This window comes from Chiloscyllium plagiosum, unplaced genomic scaffold (genome assembly GCF_037043375.1).
Source record: "Chiloscyllium plagiosum isolate Xiang-an unplaced genomic scaffold, Cpla_swu_hap1 HiC_scaffold_45, whole genome shotgun sequence".
Lineage (NCBI taxonomy): Eukaryota > Metazoa > Chordata > Chondrichthyes > Orectolobiformes > Hemiscylliidae > Chiloscyllium > Chiloscyllium plagiosum.
In genome coordinates, this window is record NW_028270183.1 from 2,270,217 (window position 1) to 2,293,826 (window position 23,610).

Consider the following 23,610-nt stretch of genomic DNA (forward strand, 5'->3'; position numbering starts at 1 on the left):
CTGGGTAAAGAAATTTCACCTCATCTCAGTCCTAAATGCCCCCCCCCCCCCCCCCCCTACCCTTAGCCTGTGACTCTGGTTTTGATTCCCTGATTATCAACAGCCAGAAGATCCTTCTTCACATAAAGAGACCAAAACTGCCATAATATTTTAAGTGTGATCTTACCAATGCCCTGTACAGTTGCAGCAAAACACTCTTGCTCCTGTACTTGAGTCCTCTCACTATGAAGGCCAATGGGCCATTTGCCTTCTTCACCACCTGCTGAAACCTCATGTTTATTTTCAGCGTCGTCTCGCTGCTCCTCTCCATTTCCTGATCTATCACTTTTGAGATAATTGCCTTTATGTTCTTGCTACCAAAGTGGATAACCTCATATTTATCCAAATTATACTACATCCCCTGCTATATATTTGTCCATTTCCTTAACTTGTTCAAATCACACTGAAGCACTTCTCCGTCCTCCTTACAGTTCACCCTCCCAATCAACTTTGTATCATCTGCAAACTTGGAGATATGATACATGATTTCCTTATCTAAATCATTAATATTTATTTTTGAGATGTGGAAAGTGTGATATAAAAACTTATTGGTATTTTGATTTGTTAACGTAATCACTGGTTTCATTAACTAACTGCATATCTGAGATAAACACAGCGGGAACACTTAGCTACACAAGCTCTGAGTTCACCATGCTAGCTTTATGTCATTGTTGAGGCTATGTGCAATCACCAGTCTGTGTGCATTACTAGGATTAATATCCAGTGCATTCTGCTTACATTACTGAAGTTTTCCAACTTCACCAATTGCCACAAGTATGTATGTTTATTTGATTACTTTCCTTGTGTAGCTTTCTCAGTGTACGTCTTTGCACCATATGTATTTTTTATACAGTCCATCTTCCATTCTCTCCATGCTATGTCTGCATGTAAACGCAATCTGTGTGTGTCTGTATGTGTATGTGTGTGTGTCTGTCTGTCTGTTTGTCTGTGTATCTGTGTGTGTATGTGTGTGTGTGTCTATACGTGTGTGTTTCTGTATGTGTGTGAGTGAGAGAGAGAAAGAGGAAACATTCTTTAATGCGGCAGCATTGATGATCATGTGAGATTTATCCACTGTTTGTAGACAGTACTGTATTTACTTCGGTTTGTTGTCTCAACCTCTCATTCCCATGATAATTGTCCCACAAAAATACATGGATTATTTTAAACCAATGAAGAATAGAAACAGCAATATTTTGGGAATAGGTGTTACCTGGACAATTGCTCTGTGTCAGGAGTAACTGAGGACAAAAGACTACAGTAAAATGCTGAGATTGAACCTGAACTGCCCTTTCAGAAAGCTGAAAGCCTTCTTGAACTGCAGGAATTTTTTGTGTGTAGGGTCATCCACAATGGTGTTTGGGAGGGAGTTTCAGAATTTTCATCCAACAACAGTGAAGGAACAGCGATGGATTTCCAAGTCACAGTGTGGCTTGGTGGGTAACTTTTAAGTGGTGATGATCCTATGTCTCTGCTGCCCTTAACCTGCTAGGTGGAAGTGGTCATGACTTTGAAAGGTGCTGTCAAAAGAGCTTTGGTGGATTATCGCAGTACATTTTGCAGATGGTGCAAACAGCTCCTACTGTGCACTGTGGTGAAGGATATTTAAATGTCTGTGTATGCAGCAGATTGAAGTGTGTGTACATAAAAGAACTGAATATCCCAGCAATGACTGTGCGAGTGTGTAACAGGACTAATTTATCGAGTTTTGGCATCATGGTAGCCCATAATCCCACCAGCACAGCAAAACAGCAACTAATGAACTTGAAAGATCCCATACAGACCACGTCCTTGTTTTTACCTAGTCATTTACGAAATACCTTGCAAGGATGTAACAAACACTACATTGGACAAACAGGCAAAGAACTAGCCACTAGGATAAATGAACATCAACTAGCCACAAAAAGACATGACGCTCTCTCACTAGTATCCTTACATACTGATGAGGAAGGACACCATTTTGACTGGGACACCACATCCACCCTAGGACAAGCCAAACAGAGACGTGCACAAGAATTCCTAGAAGCATGGCATTCCAACGGGAATTCCATCAACAAACACATTGACTTGGACCCCAACTACCACCCCCTGAGAAAAAGAACAGGAAATGACACCACCATAGGAAATGACATCACCAGTCCAAGGGAACCTAAACACATAAATAGAAAGCGGGTCAAATCACCAGTGCTTCACTGGAGGCTCACTGATGATGTTACCTAATATGGTGATGAAATGTTTGAAAACAAACCTTCCAGCTCAGCGAGCAAACTTACATCCAGGAGTATTTTATTTTGAAGTTTTTTTAAAGAGGTGACAAAGAAAATTGATGAAGGTGGAGCTGTAGACGTTGTCTATATGGTCTTCAGCAAAGCATTTGAAAAGATTCCATGATAGACTGGCTAGTAAGGCTAGATCATATGGATTGGGAGAAGCTAGCCAATTGGATATAAAATTAGAGGGTACTGGCGATGGTTGTTGTTCAGACTGGAGGCCTGTGACCAGCAGTGTGCCGCAAAGATCGGTGCTGGGTCCACTGCTTTTCTTCATTTATATACATGATTTGGATGTGAATATAGGAGGTATGATTAGTATGTTTGCAGATGACACCAAAATGGGTGGTGTAATGGACAAGTGGAGAAAATGATCTCAGAGTAGAATGGGACTTTGATCAGGTGGGCCAGTGGGCTGACTAGTGGCAGATGGATTTTAATTTAGATAAATATGAGGTGTTGCATTTTGGTAAGGCAAACCAGGGCAAGATTGATAAAGTAAATGACAGGAATCTGGGGAGTGTCGCTGAACAAAGAAATCTAGAGGCGCAGGTCTATAGTTCTGAGCCAGTAGAGTCACAGATAGACAGGGTGCCTTCATTGGTCAGAACATTAGTATAGGAGTTGAAATGTCAAGTTGTGACTGTACAGTACATTGGTGAGGCCACTTTTTGGAATACTGCATACAATTCTGGTCGGCCTTCTGTAGGAAGGATGTTATTAAACTTGAGAGGGTGCAGAAAAATTTACAAGAAATTAACAGGGTTGGAGAGTTTGAGTTATAAGAAGAGGCTGAATAGACTGGAGCTATTTTCCCTGAGCATTGAAGGCTCAGGGGTAACCTTAGAAAGATTTATAAAATCATGAGGGGCATGGATAGGTAAATAGACAAGGTCTTGTTCCTAAGGTGGGGAAGTCCAAAATTTGGGGGCATGGGTTTAGTGTGAGAGGGTGGTACATGTATGGAATGGGTTCCAGAAGTGGAAGTGGTGGAGGCTGGTACAATTACAGGCATCTGGATGGGTACATGAATAGGATGGAGTTAGAGGGATATGGGCCAAATGTTGGCAAATGGGATTAGGTCAGATTAGGATGTCTGGTCAGTGCGGATGAGTTTCAGTAGAGTCATAGAGATGTATAGCATGGAAACAGACCACTAGGTCCAATTCGTCCATGCTGACCAGATATCCTAACCTAATCTAGTTCCATTTGTCAGCACTTGGCCCATATCCCTCTAAACCCTTCCTATTTACGTACCCATCCAGATGTTTTTTAAATGTTGTAATTGTACCAGCCTTCACCACATCCTCTGGCAGCTCATTCCATACACGCACCATCCTTTGCATGAAGAAGTTGCCCCTTAGGCCCTTTTAAACCTTACCCCTCTCACCCTAAACCTACATCTTCTAATTCTGGATTCCGCCACCCCAGGGAAAAGACCTTGTCTATTTACCCTATCCATGCCCCTCATGATTTTATAAACCTCTTTAAGTTCACCCCTCAGCCTCCAACACTCCAGGGAAACAGCCGCAGCCTATTCAGCCTCTTCCAATAGCTCAAACTCTCCAACCCTGACAACATCCTTGTAAATCTTTTCTGAACCCTTTCAAGTTTCACAATATCCTTCCTATTTGGATCAAAGGGTCTGTTTCCATGCTGTATGATTCCATGATTGAAGTGTGAGTGTATAACAGGACTGAGTGTCCCAGCACTGATTGTGGTGTATCTATTTACCTATTTACCATGGTCAGTCTGTGTGTCACATGGCATGTCCAGTGGTGTGGATTTACAAACCACAAAGGAACAAGCTCTAAGATGGAGTTTTACAGGAGCTGATACAATAGTGTAGATGTGGTGATAATACATAAACCACAATCCCCACTTTCCCTTCTGTGAATCAGTTTTAGAAGAAGTTTGTTCATATCAGAACAGTCAGGGCTCCATATGTATTAGCTTCCATTCCATAGGCTCTGGGATCACTCCAGGAACTCTCTCATATTAACCTCATCACTTCATTATATTATGTCTGTGATTTTCCACAAACTCCTCTGCAACATCTTGCCTTAAGCTGGAAACTTTAACAAACACCCAGAGGCCCTTTAACATCTGCTTTGTACATGTGTTTGTGAGCACCATGTGTACACATTGTCTTTTTCCATATCCAGCTGTTCGTTGGAGAATGCCTATGGACAAGAATCCCGGCACCTTTCATACACTGGCCTGCTCAGAACGGCAACAATTGGCTGAGACAGGCAGGTCACAAGAATGTACTGGTTTATCCATATTCTGATTGGATTTGATGTCTTTTCAATGGGTGAGCAAGTGCCCAGTTGTGCAAACAAGACTCTGCATCTTGTTGGACTGTCCAGACACGAGTTTCAGGTGAGAATAATTCAAGGTGAGCTCCACTAGTATCTACAGCCAAGGAAGGAGCAGTCCAATAACCTTGTGCTGCCAAATAAAACTTTCCATGTCAGAGAAAGCAGCAAAACTGTGAGAGAAGAGGGGGAAACAATGCTGGTATATTTGCTTGAGCTGTTTTACAATGATATATTGCACAGTCAGTTTCCTTTATACCCCGATGGGTATAACAACAAAGTGCCGTGGTGTTACTAAGAGGCCAGGTCAGACGAGATTCTCCAGGAAGCCAGGCAATAAACCATTCAGCAACTCTCCCTCATTGTGCCCTGTGTCCAGTTCCAGAGGTGGAAGGGAACTGTTTAAAACCCTCCTTTTCTATAACTTCAAATCTTTTAAATAACAAGGAGTTTGATTTGAACAATAACATAGGTTTCTGTAGTGTCTAAGACATCCAAAGACAGTTGCATCTGCTGACAAGATTCGACACAGGAGCTACTTAAAGAGATGTGAAGACAGTTGACCAATATGTTACTGAGTGAGGTAGGTATTAATGAGAGAAGTAGAGCAGGGAAGAGCTCTACGAATGGAATATTAAAACCTCGGAAACTGCCAATGCAGTTTTAAATTAGGAAGGAAAATAGGTTGGAATTAGTGGAGTGTAGAGATCTCGGAGGTCTGTGGGGCTGGAGAAGGCTACACAGAAAGTGAGGGACAACACCATAAGTGGTTTCAAGGGAAGGATGAGAATTTTAAAATTAAAGCACTGTTGGACAAGGAGCCAATATAGACATTCACATTTCAGATGTACTCAAGTTGAAGGAAGGTCTAAAATGAGAATTTGAATGTTTGAGCCTGGTACTATTTAAATATGAGACTAGGCCCAAATAAGGAGAACAGGGCATGTCTGCAAAAATATAGTGGCAAGGACAGAGATGAAAGTGAAAGCATTTTCAATCTTACAGGACTTCTTTTATCTTTATCTTTCAATTTGTACATCTCTCCTGAGCACTGACTACAAGAATGTGTCAGCTGCTGCTGTCTCCAATGATCTATTTGAAGGTACTATTGCTGTCAGGGTGATTCCTTTCCTTCCCATACTGAAGCATCTGGAGTTTGCTCAGTGCCTCCTCAGAGGGACAAGGGAAAAGACAGGAATTAAAGCTGTAGGTATAGATTCTATCCATCTGGGATGCAAAGTTTCTTGACAGGCTCTTCTGATATTCTGCTACGTTGCATCACTCACACTCATAGAACATAGAACATAGAACATAGAAGAATACAGCGCAGTACAGGCCCTTTGGCCCTCAATGTTGCGCCGATCCAAGCCCACCTAACCTATACTAACCCACTATCCTCCATATACCTATCCAATGCCCGCTTAAATGCCCATAAAGAGGAAGAGTCCACCACTGCTACTGGCAGGGCATTCCATGAACTTACGACTCGCTGAGTGAAGAACCTACCCCTAACTTCAGTCCTATATCTACCCCCCCTTAATTTAAAGCTATGCCCCCTTGTAATACCCGACTCCATACGCGGGAAAAGTTCACACTGTCAACCCTATCTAACCCCCTAATCATCTTGTACACCTCAATCAAGTCACCCCTAAACCTTCTTTTCTCTAATGAAAACAGCCCCAAGTGTCTCAGTCTTTCCTCATACGATCTTCCTTCCATACTAGGCAACATCCTGGTAAACCTCCTCTGCACCCGTTCCAGTGCCTCCACATCCTTCCTATAGTATGGCGACCAAAACTGCACACAATATTCCAGATGCGGCCGCACCAGAGTCTTATACAACTGCATCATGACCTCAGGACTCCGGAACTCAATTCCTCTACCAATAAAAGCCAGTACGCCATATGCCTTCCTCACCGCACTATTTACCTGGGTGGCAACTTTCAGAGATCTGTGTACATGGACACCAAGATCCCTCTGCTCATCCACACTACCAAGTATCCGACCATTAGCCCAGTACCCCATCTTTTTGTTATTCTTCCCAAAGTGAATCACCTCACACTTAGCTACATTGAATTCCATTTGCCACCTTTCTGCCCAGCTCTGCAGCTTCTCTATATCCTGCTGTAACCTGCCACATCCTTCCTCACTGTCAACAACTCCTCCGACTTTCGTATCATCCGCAAACTTGCTCACCCAACCTTCTAACCCCTCTTCCAGGTCATTTATAAAAATGACAAACAGCAATGGTCCCAAAACAGATCCTTGCGGAACACCGCTAGTGACGGCACTCCATGAAGAAACTTTGCCATCAACTACTACCCTCTGTCTTCTTCCATCCAGCCAATTCCTAATCCAAACCTCCAACTCACCCTCAATGCCATATCTCCGTATTTTCTGCAGTAGCCTACCATGGGGAACCTTATCAAACGCCTTACTAAAATCCATATATACCACATCTACCGCTTTCCCCTCATCAACCTCCTTCGTCACCTTTTCAAAGAATTCAATAAGGTTTGTGAGGCACGACCTGCCCTTCACAAAACCATGCTGACTATCCTTGATCACATTATTCCTCTCCAGATGTGCATAAATCCTATCCCTTACAATTCTCTCTAAGACTTTGCCCACAACAGAAGTGAGACTCACCGGCCTATAGTTACTAGGGTTATCCCTATTCCCCTTCTTGAACAAGGGAACCACATTTGCTATCCTCCAGTCTTCTGGCACTACTCCTGTAGACAAAGAGGACATAAAAATCAAGGCCAATGGCTCTGCAATCTCCTCCCTTGCTTCCCAGAGAATCCTAGGATAAATGCCATCAGGCCCAGGGGACTTATCTATTTTCACCTTTTCCAGGATTTCCAACACCTCTTCTCTACATACCTCAAAGCCATCCATTCTACTTATTTGTGTCTCAGTATTCACATCGACGACAATGCCCTGTTCCTGAGTAAATACTGAAGAAAAGTATTCATTCAGTGTCTCCCCAATCTCTTCCGCCTCCACACGCAACTTCCCACTACTATCCTTGACTGGACCTATTCCTACCCTAGTCATTCTTTTATTCCTAACATACCTATAGAAAGCCTTAGGGTTTTCCCTAATCCTACCGACTAAGGACCTTTCATGTCCCCTCCTTGCTGCTCTTAGCTCTCTCTTCAGGTCCTTCCTGGCTACCCTATAACTCTCAATCGCCCCAATTGAACCTTCACGTCTCATCTTGAGATAGGCCGCCCTCTTCCATTTAACAAGGGATTCCAATTCCTTATTAAACCACGGCTCCCTCGCACGACCCTTTCCTCCCTGCCTGACAGGTACATAATTATCAAGGACACTCAATAGTTGCTCCTTGAACAAGCTCCACATATCATTTACACTCTTGCCTTGGAGTCTACTTTTCCAAGCCACACATCCTAAGTCATGCCTCACCGCATCATAATTTCCCTGACCCCAGCTATAACTCTTGCCCTGTAGTACCACACTTATCCCTCTCCATCACGAGAGTAAAAATCACCGAATTATGGTCACTATCCCCAAAGTGCTCACCTACCTCTAATTCTAACACCTGGCCTGGTTTGTTACCCAGAACCAAATCCAGTATGGCCTCACCTCTTGTTGGCCTGTCTACATATTGTGTCAGGAAACTCTCCTGCACACATTGAACAAACACTGACCCATCTAACGAACTTGAGCTATAGCTTTCCCAATCAATATCAGGAAAGTTAAAGTCCCCCATAACAACCACCCTATTACTGTCACTCATCTCCTGAATCACCTTCCCTATCCTTTCTTCAATGATTCTAGGACTATTAGGAGGCCTGTAAAAGACTCCTAACAGGGTGACCTCACCTTTCCTATTCCTAACCTCAGCCCAAACTACCTCAGATGGCAAGTCCTCATCCATCGTCCTTTCCACCACTGTAATACTATCTTTGACAAGCAATGCCACACCTCCCCCTCTTTTACCCCCACCTCTGACCCTACTAAAACATTTAAATCCTGGAACCTGCAACAGCCAATCCTGTCCCTGTTCTAGCCATGTCTCCGTAATAGCCACAACATCGAAGTCCCAGGTACCAACTCAGCTCAGACAATGTCTTGGCACAGTTCTCCTATCATACACATCTAACAGCTTTTGCAATTGACATTCACAACTGTTGCAGCTGATAATTTGACTCATTCATTAGGGACAAATCAAAAATGTTGCAATGCTTCAAACATGCAACACATCTTCTAGGATCCCACTGGACTGAAAAGATCAAGGAAGTGATGAGTGATGAGTTTATTTTAACTCCCACATTGGTCAAAATTGACCGATGTAATCAGTTTAGTAAAGTCAATTACAGAATAGAGTGTACATGTCTGTGTAAGAAGATGAACTGGATTTTGAGAGTTCCTGATAAGGGTAGAGATACAGAAAAACATAAGAAAGTAGAAGCAGGAAACAGGCTGATTATGATTTTGCCTCAATTTCTGTTCACCTATCATTTCCCCATAGTCCTCAATTTCCCAAGAAACGGTATATCCATGCATCTCCAAACATATTAAATGATAGAACACCCACAATCCTTTGGGGTTTAAAGATTCAAATATCTCATACCAGCTTTGCGTGAGGTAATTTCTCCTCATCTCTATCCTAAATGATTGGTGCATTATCCTGGGACTATAGCTCCATTTTCAGATTCCTGATCAGGGGAAAGCAATGTCTTAGGATTGAATCTTACTTGTTTCAATTTGATATCCTCTCATTCTCCTAAATGCCAGAGACTGTAGGCCTAATTGACTCAGCCTCTCATGTTAAGACAGCCTGGGCATCCCATGAGACAATTTACAGAATCTTTGCTGTCCACCTCCAATAAAAGCACAGTGTATGCTTCCTTGGATATAAAAACCAAAGTAGCACATCCTTTTTCTAGTTGTGGTTACTCAAAACCCAGGAAGTAGGGAGATTAAGTGGTTGGGATAAGGTTAATGATAGGGTACATTGTTGATGGAGTATAGAACTATTTTATTTAATTTGCTGCACTGTCTTTGTGTGATCCAATCTTTCATAAGACCAAAAACTGCTGGAGAAGCTCAGCAGATCATGCAGTATCGATGAAGAGAGAAACAAGGTTAACATTTGTCAGTTAAAATGTCAGTGAGCTTTCATGTCAGTGGCCGTTAAACCTGAAGTTATGAAAGGCAAAGTAAATTCTTCCTCCAGAAATCCTGCCAGATCTGCTGAGTTCCAGCATTTAAAAATAATATTTCAGATTTCCAGCATCCACAGTATTTTACTTTTGCATCAATCTCTCATAAACCTTCCCAATCTTATTACGACCTTTCACTGAACATGAGTCTTTCATCGAGTTTATAAAATGAGAGTTGGTACTGTTTTAAATCTCTATGACAGTGTACTACTGCCAGCGTTTGCATTGAGTACGTGAAAACATAGTGAAGGATAAAGCAAACCACGACTGGAATGGCTTTCAGTTTTAATTCATTCATATCTTTCCAGATGTCTGCCTTAAAGTAGACTGTGACTGAACTGAAGCTCCCAAATACTGAAAGCAGACAGTGTGGGTGAGACTCTGTGGTGAACATTGCAACACTCAGAACACAAGTCCGCTATCCTTTGATAAGGGGATTTTTAAAAACTACAGCCCACATTTCCTGGAAAGCTATTACCTGTACTGATATGGTTTCTGGGAAAAAATGACATTTCTACAGCTGCCTCTCTGATTCACCCACATTTTCCAAAATGCAGCTAATTCAGAATATTACAGAATTTTAAATGCTACACTTAACCTCAATTTTTAACCCGTGACCAGCTGAGAGACTGAGAAATGGAAAATCATCTGATAGACACTTGTTTTGTCAAACAAAGGTTGTATGTGGCAATATGAAGCATGGTATCTCAGGAAATCTGAAATTAAAACAGAAAATGCTGAGAAATATTAAGCAGCATCTGTAAAGGGAGAAGCCAAGCTAGCTGAGTTTCAGGCTAGTGAGCTTTCATCAGGACGTAAAAGGGCTGTTTGGAATGAAGACAAAGAGAAGGTCAGTGAAAGGTTAGTAAGACAAAGAGATTGAATGGGAGAAGGGATATTTTTCCAGAGCTGTCGAGAATGGTGTGGGGGCAAGTGAAGAAAAAGACAGACAAAAGCTGTGCCAGAGCAGGTGACCTGCTGTTCCAAACCTGTCAGTGCCAATATCATCAGAGGCTGATCCTTGATTTGAGGGTGCCATCTGCTCAGGATTGTGAGGTTCTGCCCTATCCCTTGGTGAAGTTTCTCTGTTTGTTCTGGTTCCAGGCAGGATACCTCATCGGTAAGTTACTGTACTCGCTCCCCTTCTTTCTTCAACTGCCCCTTCAGTTGGTTAAATTTCAAAGGATCTCTTGCTCGTGAATCTAATTCTCCCTCACCAAAGTAATTGATGTTTTAAAAGGGGCAATTTTACCAGCTTTCTTAAATGAACAAAAGAGTGGTTTATTAGTTATTAGGAGAAAGTGAGGTCTGCAGATGCTGGAGATCAGAGTTGAAAATGTGTTGCTGGAAAAGCGCAGCAGGTCAGGCAGCATCCAAGCAGCAGGAGAATCGACGTTTCGGGCATGAGCCCTTCTTCAGGAACGAGGAAAGTGTGCCAAGCAGGCTAAGATAAAGGTAGGGAGGAGGGACTTGGGGGAGGGGCGTTGGAAATGCGATAGGTGGAAGGAGGTTAAGGTGAGGGTGATAAGGTGAAGGTGATAGGCCGGCCTATCACCCTCACCTTTTCACCCTCACCTTAACCTCTTTCCACCTATCGCATTTCCAACGCCCCTCCCCCAAGTCCCTCCTCCCTACTGTTTATTAGTTATTAACCAGGATAGAAAATAGTAACAGATTCAAAACAGGAGGCGAGTCTGAAAAAGATAACATTTAAAAATATGTACAGATCAGTATCAGAGTTCCAGGAACAGCAGAAGATGAGACATTGAGACCATTGGTGATACTGGTAACACTGATGTTAGTAGGCCAACACTCCATGGCTGTAATGAGGTCAGGAGCTGAGTAGTCCTGGCAGAACCCAAACTGGATGTCACTGAGCAGGTTATTGCTGAGCAAGTGCGGCTTGATAGTGCTGTTTCAACATGTTACCTTTGTGGGTAAGTTGCTTCCTGCTTCCTTTCGATTGTGATTGGCTTGCAGCAAAGAGAGTGTACTTGTTCTATTACCTGCAGCGTACGGATACCGAGGGTTTCTCAGCTGACACCGAAGTGATTGGAATGAGGTCAGTCAAGTGGATCTCATAGAAAATGAATTCCCTGATTGGGGATGTTAACCTGGACCAATTGGGGAGCCCTGGCTGACAGGTATAAACAGGAGTGTCAGGGGTTCTGCTCACTTTGGGAGTCAGCTCTAAGCTCATTGGGTCAGTGTTATATACTATGCACATGTAAATAAAGGGTGAGTTAGTGATGAGATACCAGTCTTCTTGGAGTTATTTCAGACACTTTCACCCACTAGCACACAGAGCAGAGGTGAAGCTGACATTGAACTCCTGTTCTTGTCAATGCTTGAGAGACAGAAACATGTTTCTCAGCCAGATTGCTCTTTTTTCTTCATCATGGTCAGCCTGAAATAACTCACAGAAATTACAGTACTGTTTGCAATGCCTTTCTCCCTTTGATGTCCTTCTCTTTGAGGCTTCCTTGACACCTGTTAGGTGTGACATCCCAGAGTCTCCCTCAAGGCTGAGGATAATCCACACAGGCTGTCCAGAAAGTCATTGAATTCCATTGTGTGGAAATTTCATTCTCAGTCAAGTTTTGGTTATATATCCTCTTTAAAAAAAAAGTATTGCAATAAAAATTCAGTATGCACTATGTTTGTAAGTGGTCGTAGATAATGACAGTCTTCTTGTGAGTGAACAGCTTGTGGGGCTGGTCGCAAGAAAGAAATATTTATTATCAAACACTCACTGATCTAGTTTGTACAAAGCTGATCTGGTGTGTGGAGAGTTGCCCAGGTGTGTCCTGTACACAAAAAAGCAGGACAAATACAACTTGGCAAATTACCACCCCATCAGTCTACTCTCTATCATCAGTAAAGTGATGGAAGGTGTCATCAACAGTGCTATCAAGCAACACCTGCTCAGCAATAACCTGCTCAGTGACGCCCAGTTTAGGTTCTGCCAGGGCCACTCAGCTCCTGACCTCATTTTGGACAGAGAAATGGGAGATGGAGTTTAATCTGGACAAATGCAAAATGATGCATTTTGGAAATCAAATCTAAGTGCAACTTATACAATAAATGGTAGAACACTTCAGAGAATTGACGTACAGAAGGAACTGGGTGTATAGGTCCATGATCCCTGAAAGTGGCAACTCAGGTGGATAAGGTGGTCAGGAAGGCACACAGCATGAATGCTTTCATTGGCGGGACATACAATATCAAAGTTAGCAAATTATGTTGCAGCTGTTTAAAACTTTAGATAGGCCACATTTGGAATACTGCATGCAGTTCTGGTCACCACATTACCAGAAGGAAGGGGATATTTTGGAGAGGGTGCCCAGAAGATTTGCCAGGATGTTGCCTAGTCTGGAGGGTTTTGGCTATGCGGAAAGGTTGGATTAACTTGGATTGTTTTCACTGGAAAAATGGAGGCTGAGGGGTGACCTGATAGAAGTTTACAAAATTATGAGAGTCTTAGATCGGGTGGATAGTCAGAGGGTTTTTTTTCCCCAGGGTGGAAAGGAGAAATTACAAGAGGGTAGAGATTCAAGGTGAGAAGGGGAAAGGTTAGGGGAGAAGTGCAGGGAAAATGATTCACACAGAGGGTGGTGGGTGCCTGGAACACACTGTCAGTGGAGGTGGGGGAAGCAGGCATGCTAGCAACATTTAAGGTGTATCTTGGTAGACACATGAACAGGAGGCAAACAGTGGATAGAAACCACTTATGGGCAATAAATAGTGGGTCTAAATAAGGGTCAGAATCAGTTCAGGCTTGGCTGTTCCTGTGCTGTATTATGTTGTATACAATAGCTCAGAGACTAGGATACTGTGATGAGTAACCCACCTCCTGATTCTTCTCCCCCCTCCCAACACCCCATCTTCTGTATACACACCAACAATTTCTTAACTACTCTCAGTTCTGAAGAAGTGCCACTGGACCTGAAATGTTAACTCTGATTTGTTTGCCAGACCTGCCAGACCTGAAGAGTTTTTCCAGCAATTTCTGTTTAAGATTTTTAACGCATCTGTTTCACATCTTCCACCCAAGGTGTTTGCAGTCACATCATTAAGAAGTGCCTTCAGGATTATGATAATGTTTTGTGGACACCTGAAACTTTGAAGCACAATCCACAGAGTCTCACAATTTACTGCTCAGTTCAGTGAACCCACTGAAGCATTTCTGAAGTTTTTCTTGTTTTGTCTGGTGACAAAGGCTATGTCAGAGGTTCCTCTGGAGAGTTTAAAGCCCATACTGTGTCTGTGGGAGGATTTCCTGAACTACAGGAAGAAGGTGATTCAGGAAAATGGACAAGATTTTCTCTGTTTTGGACAACAGAGAAACATCTCGAAAGTTTCCACAATGTGGTTTATCTCCCTTTTTGGAGATAGTTATAGTGGTCACCTTCATGAAGTCAGAAGGAGTTCATTTTCCTTACAAATCCTTACAAGAAGAGTGCGCAGAGTCGAAGGGTGAGCAAAAGCTCATTAGCTTTGAAGCGCTCGGCTGGAATATAATCAGGACAACACACTCTGTTCAGTCCAAGAGGGGGAGATCGGCGTCTCAGTGTTAAAGTGGCCCACCGACAACAGGAATTCCAAAAGCATCTGACGGCCAATCTGGGAAATATTCACAAACCCAGCTCCCACTTCAGTGAGATGGGAGGTTGACTGCACTAGATACCATTGTCCAAACCGTTGGGTTCCAGCACCATTGCTATCAGGACTGATTTGATGAAAACCATGCTGGAATATGTAACCTCCTGCATCAGAAACGAATGCCTGCTGGAACAACCCAAAGTTTGCAAGTCAAGGCAGCAGCTGAAGATTGATTTCCAAAGACAACTCTGCAACACAAGTGATCAGTCAAGGAGACAGAAGATCCAGGAAATCTGACAGCCCACTGGTCACCACAGAGACTGGCTTCCCATGTAAAACTTTTTGAAGCCATCAGGGCCATCCATGGGGCAAGGTCTAACAGACAGAATCGTCTTTGTTTGCAGTATTGTCTTTCTCTTTGTAAGGTTGACAATGACATTTGACAAAGCTGGAAAGAACACTTCCAACAACTTTCAACCACAAAGCCAAAGGGACAGCTGACCCCATCCAGGATATTCTGCTGTTATCCTAGATAGGTCATAGAACATAGAACATAGAACAATACAGCACAGAACAGGCCCTTCGGCCCACGATGTTGTGCCGAACTTCTAACCTAGATTAAGTACCCATCCATGTACCTATCCAAATGCCGCTTAAAGGTCGCCAATGATTCCGACTCTACCACTCCCACGGGCAGCGCATTCCATGCCCCCACCACTCTCTGGGTAAAGAACCCACCCCTGACATCTCCCCTATACCTTCCACCCTTCACCTTAAATTTATGTCCCCTTGTAACACTCTGTTGTACCCGGGGAAAAAGTTTCTGACTGTCTACTCCATCTATTCCTCTGATCATCTTATAAACCTCTATCAAGTCACCCCTCATCCTTCGCCGTTCCAACGAGAAAAGGCCGAGAACTCTCAACCTATCCTCGTACGACTTCCTCTCCATTCCAGGCAACATCCTGGTAAATCTTCTCTGCACCCTCTCCAAAGCTTCCACATCTTTCCTAAAGTGAGGCGACCAGAACTGCACACAGTACTCCAACTGTGGCCTAACCAAAGTCCTGTACAGCTGCAACATCACTTCACGACTCTTGAATTCAATCCCTCTGCTAATGAACGATAATACTCCATAGGCCTTCTTACAAACTCTATCCACCTGAGTGGCAACCTTCAAAGATCTATGTACATAGACCCCAAGATCCCTCTGTTCCTCCACCTGACTTAGAACCCTACCATTAACCCTGTATTCCGCATTCTTATTTGCTCTTCCAAAATGGACAACCTCACACTTGGCAGGGTTGAACTCCATCTGCCTCTCCTCAGCCCAGCTCTGCATCATATCTAAGTCCCTCTGCAGCCGACAACAGCCCTCCTCACTGTCCACAACTCCACCTATCTTCGTATCATCTGCAAATTTACTGACCCACCCTTCGACTCCCTCATCTAAGTCATTAATAAAAATTACAAACAGCAGAGGACCCAGAACTGATCCCTGCGGAACTCCACTTGTAACTGGGCTCCAGGCTGAATATTTACCATCTACCACCACTCTCTGCCTTCGACCGGTTAGCCAGTTTTCTATCCAATTGGCCAAATTTCCCTCTATCCCATGCCTCCTGACTTTCCGCATAAGCCTACCATGGGGAACCTTATCAAATGCCTTACTAAAATCCATGTACACTACATCCACTGCTCTACCCTCATCCACATACTTGGTCACCTCCTCGAAGAATTCAATAAGATTTGTAAGGCAAGACCTACCCTTCACAAATCCGTGCTGGCTGTCCCTAATCAAGCAGTGTCTTTCCAGATACTCATAAATCCTATCCCTCAGTACCCTTTCCATTACTTTGCCTACCACAGAAGTAAGACTAACAGGCCTGTAATTCCCGGGGTTATCCCTATTCCCTTTTTTAAACAGGGGCACAACATTCGCTACTCTCCAGTCCCCTGGTACCACCCCCGTTGCCAATGAAGACGAGAAGATCATTGCCAACGGTACTGCAATTTCATCTCTTGCTTCCCACATAATCCTAGGATATATCCCGTCAGGCCCGGAGGACTTGTCTATCCTCAAGTTGTTCAAAATGTCCAACACATCTTCCTTCCTAACAGGTATCTCTTCTAGCTTACCAGTCCATTTCACACTCTCCTCTTCTACAATACGGTCCCTCTCGTTCGTAAATACTGAAGAGAAGTACTTGTTCAAGACCTCTCCTATCTCTTCCGACTCAATACACAGTCTCCCACTACTGTCCTTGATCGGACCTACCCTCGTTCTCGTCATTCTCAGGTTTCTCACATACGCATAAAATGCCTTGGGGTTATCCTTGATCCTATCCGCCAACGATTTTTCATGCCCTCTCTTAGCTCTCCTAATCCCTTTCTTCAGGTCCCTTCTGGCTATCCTGTATCCCTCCACTGCTCTGTCTGAATCCTGTTTCCTCAACCTTATGTAAGCCTCCTTCTTCCTCTTTACCAGACATTCAACCTCTCTCGTCAACCAAGGCTCCCTCACACGACCATTTCTTTCCTGCCTGATAGGTACATACATATCATGGACACGTCGTATCTGCTCTTTGAAAAAGTTCCACATTTCCACGACATCCTTCCCTGACAGCCTATGCTCCCAACGTATGCTCCTCAAAACCTGCCTTACAGCATCGTAATTTCCCTTCCCCCAATTATAAAATCTACCTTGTTGTGCGCACCTATCTCTCTCCATAACCAAGGTGAAAGTCACAGAATTGTGGTCACCATCACCAAAATGTTCACCCACTAACAAGCCCATCACTTGTCCCGGTTCATTACCGAGTACCAAATCCAATATGGCCTCCCCTCTGTTTGGACAATCTACATACTGCGTTAGAAAAGCTTCCTGGACACACTGCACAAACACCGCCCCATCCAATCTACTTGATCTAAAGAGCTTCCAGTCAATATTTGGGAAGTTGAAGTCGCCCATGACTACGACCCTGTGGCTTCTGCACCTTTCCAAAATCTGTTTCCCAATCTGTTTCTCCACATCTCTGCTGCTATTGGGGGGCCTATAGTAAACACCCAACAAGGTGACTGCACCTTTCCTATTTCTGACTTCAGCCCATACTACCTCCAGAGGCAGATCCCCCTCAAATTTCCTTTCTGCAGCCGTTATACCATTTCTAATTAGCAATGCCACCCCCCCTCCTTTTTTCCCACCCTCCCTAATCTTACTGAAACACCTGTAACCAGGAACCTCCAACAGCCATTCCTGTCCCACATCTATCCACGTTTCCGTGATGGCCACAACATCGTAGTCCCAGGTACCGATCCACGCCTTAAGTTCACCCACCTTATTTCTGATACTCCTTGCGTTGAAGTATACGCACTTGAGCCCATCTCTGTGTTCGCAAGTAGTCCCTGTCAGTGCTACCTTCTCCACAGCCTCCCTACAGTCTTGGGCATCCTGACACACAGCTAGCTTACTTGCTGGACTACAAGTCCGGATCCCATCCCCCTGCCAAATTAGTTTAAACCCCCCCGAAGAGTGCTAGCAAACCTACCCCCCAGGATATTGGTGCCCTTCTGGTTCAGGTGCAACCCGTCCTGTTTGTACAGGTCCCACCTTCCCCAGAATGTAGTCCAATTGTCCAAATATCTAAAGCCCTCCCTCCTACACCAGCCTTGCAGCCACGTGTTCAACTGCACTCTCTCCCTATTCTTTGCCTCACTGTCACGTGGCACCGGCAACAACCCAGAGATGACGACTCTGTCTGTCCTAGCTTTTAGCTTCCAGCCTAACTCCTTGAGCTCTTGAATGACCTCCCCACCCCTCTTCCTACCCATGTCGTTGGTGCCAATGTGCACCACGACTTCTGGCTGCACACCCTCCCCCTTAAGGATTCTGAAGACAGGGTCTGAGACGTCTCGGACCCTAGCACCCGGGAGGCAACAAATCATCCGTGAGTCTCGCCCATGTCCACAGAACCGCCTGTCCGTCCCTCTAACTAGAGAGTCCCCTATAACTAGCGCTCTCCTCCTCTCCCCCTTTCCCTTCTGAGTCTCAGAGCCACAGACCCCTTCACTGCAGCTTACACTTGCAACGCTGTCCCCCCAACAGTTTCCAAAGCTGTATACTTATTTTTTAGGGGAACGACCACAGGGGAACCCTGCACTGCCTGCTTCTTCCCCTTCCCACCTCTAACTGTTACCCAGCTACTTCTGTTCTCCGGCGTAACTTTGTCCCTGTAGCTCCTATCAATCACCCTCTCAGCCTCTCGAATAATCCTCAGTTCATCCAACTCCAGTTCCAGTTCCCTAACTCGTTCGGTGAGGATCAGGATCTGACTGCATTTCCTGCAGGTCATTCTTTAAGGATGTGGGATGGGCCATTTAGTACTGATATGAGGAGGGATGTCTGTACCCAGAGAATGTGAACCTGTGGAATTCTCTGTCACAGAAAACAGTTGATGTCAAAACATTGAAAATTTTCAAGAAGGAGTTAGATACAATTCTTCAGGCTAAAGAAATCAAAGATTATTGGAGAAAGCAGGAACAGGGAAATGAGTTGATCAACCATAGATGAATTGAATGGTGGAGCACCTGGAATGGCTTGAAGGATCGAATAGCCTACTCTTATTTCTATTTTCTGTTTCTGTTTCTGTTCCTTGGTCAAATCCATGGGTGGACCTCCATCGAATCAGAGAGTCATGCAGCCCAGAACAGACCCTTCAGTCCAAGCAGACCATGCTGAAAATTGTCCCAAATTAAATAGTCCTACCTGCCTGCACTTGGCCCATATCCCTCCAAACATTTCTTATTCATGTACTTATCTAATTATCTTTTAAATGTTTTGACTATACCCACATCTACCACTTCCTTTAGAACTGCATTCCACACATGAACCACTCTCTGTGCAAAAAATGTTCTGCTCAAGTCTTTTTAAAATCTTTCTCCTCCCACCTTAAAAATGAGCTCCCTGGTCTTGACATCCCCCACCCTAGGGAAAAGACATCTACCATTCACCTTATCTATACCCCTCATGATTTTAGAAACCTCTAAAAAGTCACCCCTCAACTTCCTATGCTCCGGTGAAAAAAGTCCCAGCCTATCCAAGGTATTTTTGAAGAACTGGGAGAGCTGCATTAAGCTTCAATGTGATCTCCAACATCCAAACTGACTGCAGCAGTAGATACATGGAAAATCCCTCCCTTCCACATTTAAAATTGATCAGCATGTCTTATAACATCCCAACTTAATGAGCTACTAGAATTGGGTAAATAATGTTGGCATTGCCAGCAATGACGCCATCCCAAACATGGCATTGCAACTTATGGCCTTCAGAGATCCTGTCAAGGATCTAAACGCCATATTTAAGTAGTGTAGAGAAGGGCATTCTCCTTGGTTTCTCCTCTGTTGTTCTATTCTTAAAGAGTTGCATATTCTCCAGGAAATAATGGAGAATTGGAGTTGGAGTTTTTCCCAAGATGGGTCTGTTCTCATACTCCTTTACATTTTCAGGTGGGCTGTCCCATCGAACTCAGCAATGAGAAAAGCTCAAGGAGAGGCCGGAAACAGTTCCGTGCCCTGTTTGCTTCACTCTGTGTACTCTTGTTCAGTGCAACCCTCCTTAATTGCCTGGTGCAGTTTGCACATGCAGCAGATTACTGTATATGTATAAAATTTCACTCTTAAACAATACCGTATGACAAGGCTGGAATGCTTGGCTTTGTGAGTTGTGATATCTGCTTTCTGCTCCTGGACAGTGAATGCTGTAACTGACGTTCATTCCTTCCAACCTTCTGCATGCAATCAAATCTATTCTCATTGAATCCCTACAGAGAGAAACCTAGGAACGTCAACAGCTCTGCAAGTCAATCAACCAGACGGTTCCCTTTTTCCTGCTCTTTATTCTTAACCGCTTGTTCTTCCCTGACTATTTCATTTTTTTTTAATCATTTGTGTCGTCTACAGCTCAGTGCAGAGATTGGGCAGCATCACAACCAAAGACTGGGTAGATTGTGTTGGACTGCTCTGTCTTTGTTTGGTTACCAGAACAGGACAGATTTAGCTGCTCAGTATGCTGTTTCTTCAGACTGAGCCACACTCTGACCTGTTCTCAGCTTTGTCTGGATATCTGTGATGAGAACACATTCAACCAGGTTGTAAGACCAACACATTGACATATTAATCCACCTTATAAAAACGGAATACTTTCCAGCCTGGGTGTCCTGTTCATCTCTGCCTCATGTCCTGGGTTGCCGGAGTTTTAAAGTTGTGCCATAATTCAGTGCAGAGAAATGATTCACACAGACTAAGAATGGCAAATTCAGCCCACACTTCCTATCCTGAAATTATTCCAAGCTTTGTGCAGCACAGCAGCTGCATTAGCTTCAGGTTTCAGATTTCCTGGGAAAGAGACTGCAGGCAGGTTTGTGAAATAAGAGCTGCAGTGTGCTCCACAGAATTGACTCTTTGTTATAGTGATTATGTGGGGGAGGGGAGGTACTGGGATATATTAGAGAACAGAATGGCTGTTAGACTAGGGCCCTGATGCACTGTTTATGGTCTTTGTCAAATATATGTAAAGCAATAGGCAGAACGGGCAAGCTTCCAGCAATGTGCATGCGTATCTGTATGTCTGTCTGTCTGTGTGTGTCTATGCCTGCCCATCTTTGTGTGTCTGTATGTGTGCGTGTGTGTGTGTGAGTATTTTTGTGGAAGTTGGATGCAGACCTGTGTCACAGCAATGGTTTCACGAGAACCATAGTTGGTTGGAGTACTTTGGTAAAGAGTAGAATCAAGAAGCAGGGAGAATAGTAATAACAGATTGAAAGCTGCTCCCACCAAATCTTTAACATTGCTGGACATGCTTCCAGACACAGCCTCAGATAACAATTAGCCGTTTCACACTCTATACAGTGTGCATTTATCAGACACTGCACTGAGTTGTACCAGACCTCAGGCTTGTTTTAAAATGCTGTGTATCCGTAAAGTTAGTTAGTCAGGTGTGTTCAGATGGTGACCATCATATGTCTCACCTGTTTCATACATGAGTCAGTTGAATGTTTTGATTATTGAGAGACAGTGAGGACTGCAGATGCTGGAGATCAGAGTCAAAGAGTATAGTGCTAGAAAAGCACAGCAAGTCAGGCAGCATCTGAGAAGCAGGAGAGTCAATGTTTCAGGCATAAACTCTTCGTCAGGAATGTGAGGATGGGAGGAGGGGTCGGGGAGGTGAAGGCAGCTGAAAGATAATTAGGAGAGTGGGAATGGGGGAAAGGTAGCTGGGAAGGTGATAGGTAGATGCAGGTGAATAGCTTGGAGTGGAGGGTGGAGCGGATCGGTGGGAAGGAAGATGGACACGTAGGACAGTTCAAGAGGGCGGTGCCGAGTTGGAGGGTTGGATCTGGGTTGAGGTGAGTGGAAGGGAAATGAGGAACCTGGTGAAGTTGATGTTGATGCCGTGTGGTTGGAGGGTGCCAAGGCAGAAGATGAGGCATTCTTCCTCCTGGCTTGGATTTGACGGTAGAGGAGGCCCAGGGGTTGCATTTCCTTGGCAGAGTGGGAGGGGGAGTTGAAGTGGTCGGCCACGGAGTGTGTGTGTGTCCCAGAGATGTTCCCTGAAATGTTCCGGGAGTTGGCGTCCTGTCTCCCCAGTGTAGCGGAGACCACATTGAGAGCAATGGACACAATAGATTAAGTGTTTGGATGTGCAGGAAGATCTCTGCAGGATAGATTTTGAATTGATAATGTGATCTTTAATGTGTGACTGCAAATGAAAGCTTTACTGAGCTTCTTAAATTAATTTTAAACTAGGGGTTATGGATCAGCATTTATTACTAATCACAAGTTATAGAGTTATAGATCTGTACAGCAGGGAAACAGACCGTTCGGTCCAACTCCTCCATGCTGACCAGATATCCTAAATTAATCTAGGCCAATTGGCAGCATTTGGCCCAAAGCCCTCTAAACCCTTCCTATTCACATACCCATCCAGATGCCTTTTGTCCTTGAGAAGGCAGTAGTGAGCTGCTTCTTGAATTTCTGCAGTCCATTTGGTGTAAGTCCATCAATAATGCAATGAGGGAGGGAGTTGCAGGATTTTGACCCAGTGATACTGAAGGAATGGCAAAATAGTTCCAAGTCAGAATGATGACTGGCTCTAAGGGGAACTTGCAGATAGTGGTGTTCCCATGTAGTTGCTGTCTTGGTAGTGGTGGTTGGTTTGGAAGATACAGTCCAAGGAGCCCTAATGAATTTCTGGAGTCCATTTCGTAGATGATACACATTACTTCCACTGAGTGCTAGTGATGGAGGGAAGGAATTTGTTGGATGTGGTGTCAATCAGTTGGGCTGCCTTGTTCTGGATAGTGTCAAACTTCTTTAGTGTTGTTGGAGCACCCATCCAGGCAAGTAGGAAGTATTCCTTCACACTCCTGACTTGTGCCTTGTGGTGGTCAGGCTTTGGGAAGTCAGGAGGTGAGTTACACGTTGCAGTATTCCTAACCCCTGACCTGCTCTTGTCACAGTACTTATTCATGTCCTCAGGAAAGATCTGAGACAAGAGCTAATCACAACCCTTGCAGGGTATCACCTGATTCAGGTGAGGAAGTCACCAGGCAGTAGTAGAAAACAGGAGAAGCAGTTCCAAGACAAACCTGGATGTGGATGCAGCTTCTACTAAGAATGGGAAGAGCTTCTGGCTGGCCGTGTGAGTTCAGTGTGTGAGATGAGTCAAACAGGACTCACAACCCAACTTGGACTACTCTCACCCCACACAATTTTAGGGTAACAAGGTGACTCAGTGGTCAGTGCCAGGGACCTGGGTTCAATTCCTCGGGCAACTGTCTGTGTGGAGTTTGCACATTCTCCCTGTGTCTGCATAGGTTTCTTATGGGTACTCTGGTTTCCTCCTACAATCCAAAGATGTGCCGGTTAGGTGGATTGCATGTTAAGTTGCCCCACAGTGTCCATGAATGTGTAGGCTAGCTGGGTTAGCCATGGGAAATGCACGGTTACAGAGATGGGGTGGGCCTGGGTGGGGTGCTTATCAGAGGATCAGTGTGGATTTGATGGGCTGAATGCTTCCACACTGTAGGGATTCCATGATTCTATCTTATTTATTTGGTTAATCTAGTTCGGTTTCTGAAAGTGTAACACTACTTCATGGGCTTAAAAAAAGGCTGTCAGTTTGTATCA

General features: G+C 44.2%; 1 protein-coding gene and 1 non-coding gene across 4 annotated transcripts in view; one reads left to right on the forward strand and one right to left on the reverse strand.

Annotated features, from left to right (window-relative positions):
- Nucleotides 1-23,610, reverse strand: part of LOC122552319 (sphingosine 1-phosphate receptor 2-like) — a 144,521-nt gene that overhangs the window by 79,864 nt on the left and 41,047 nt on the right. The gene's annotated exons all lie outside the window — the stretch shown is intronic.
- On the forward strand, nt 22,875-23,189 carry LOC148136379 (Nuclear RNase P). Its single transcript, XR_015754521.1, has one exon.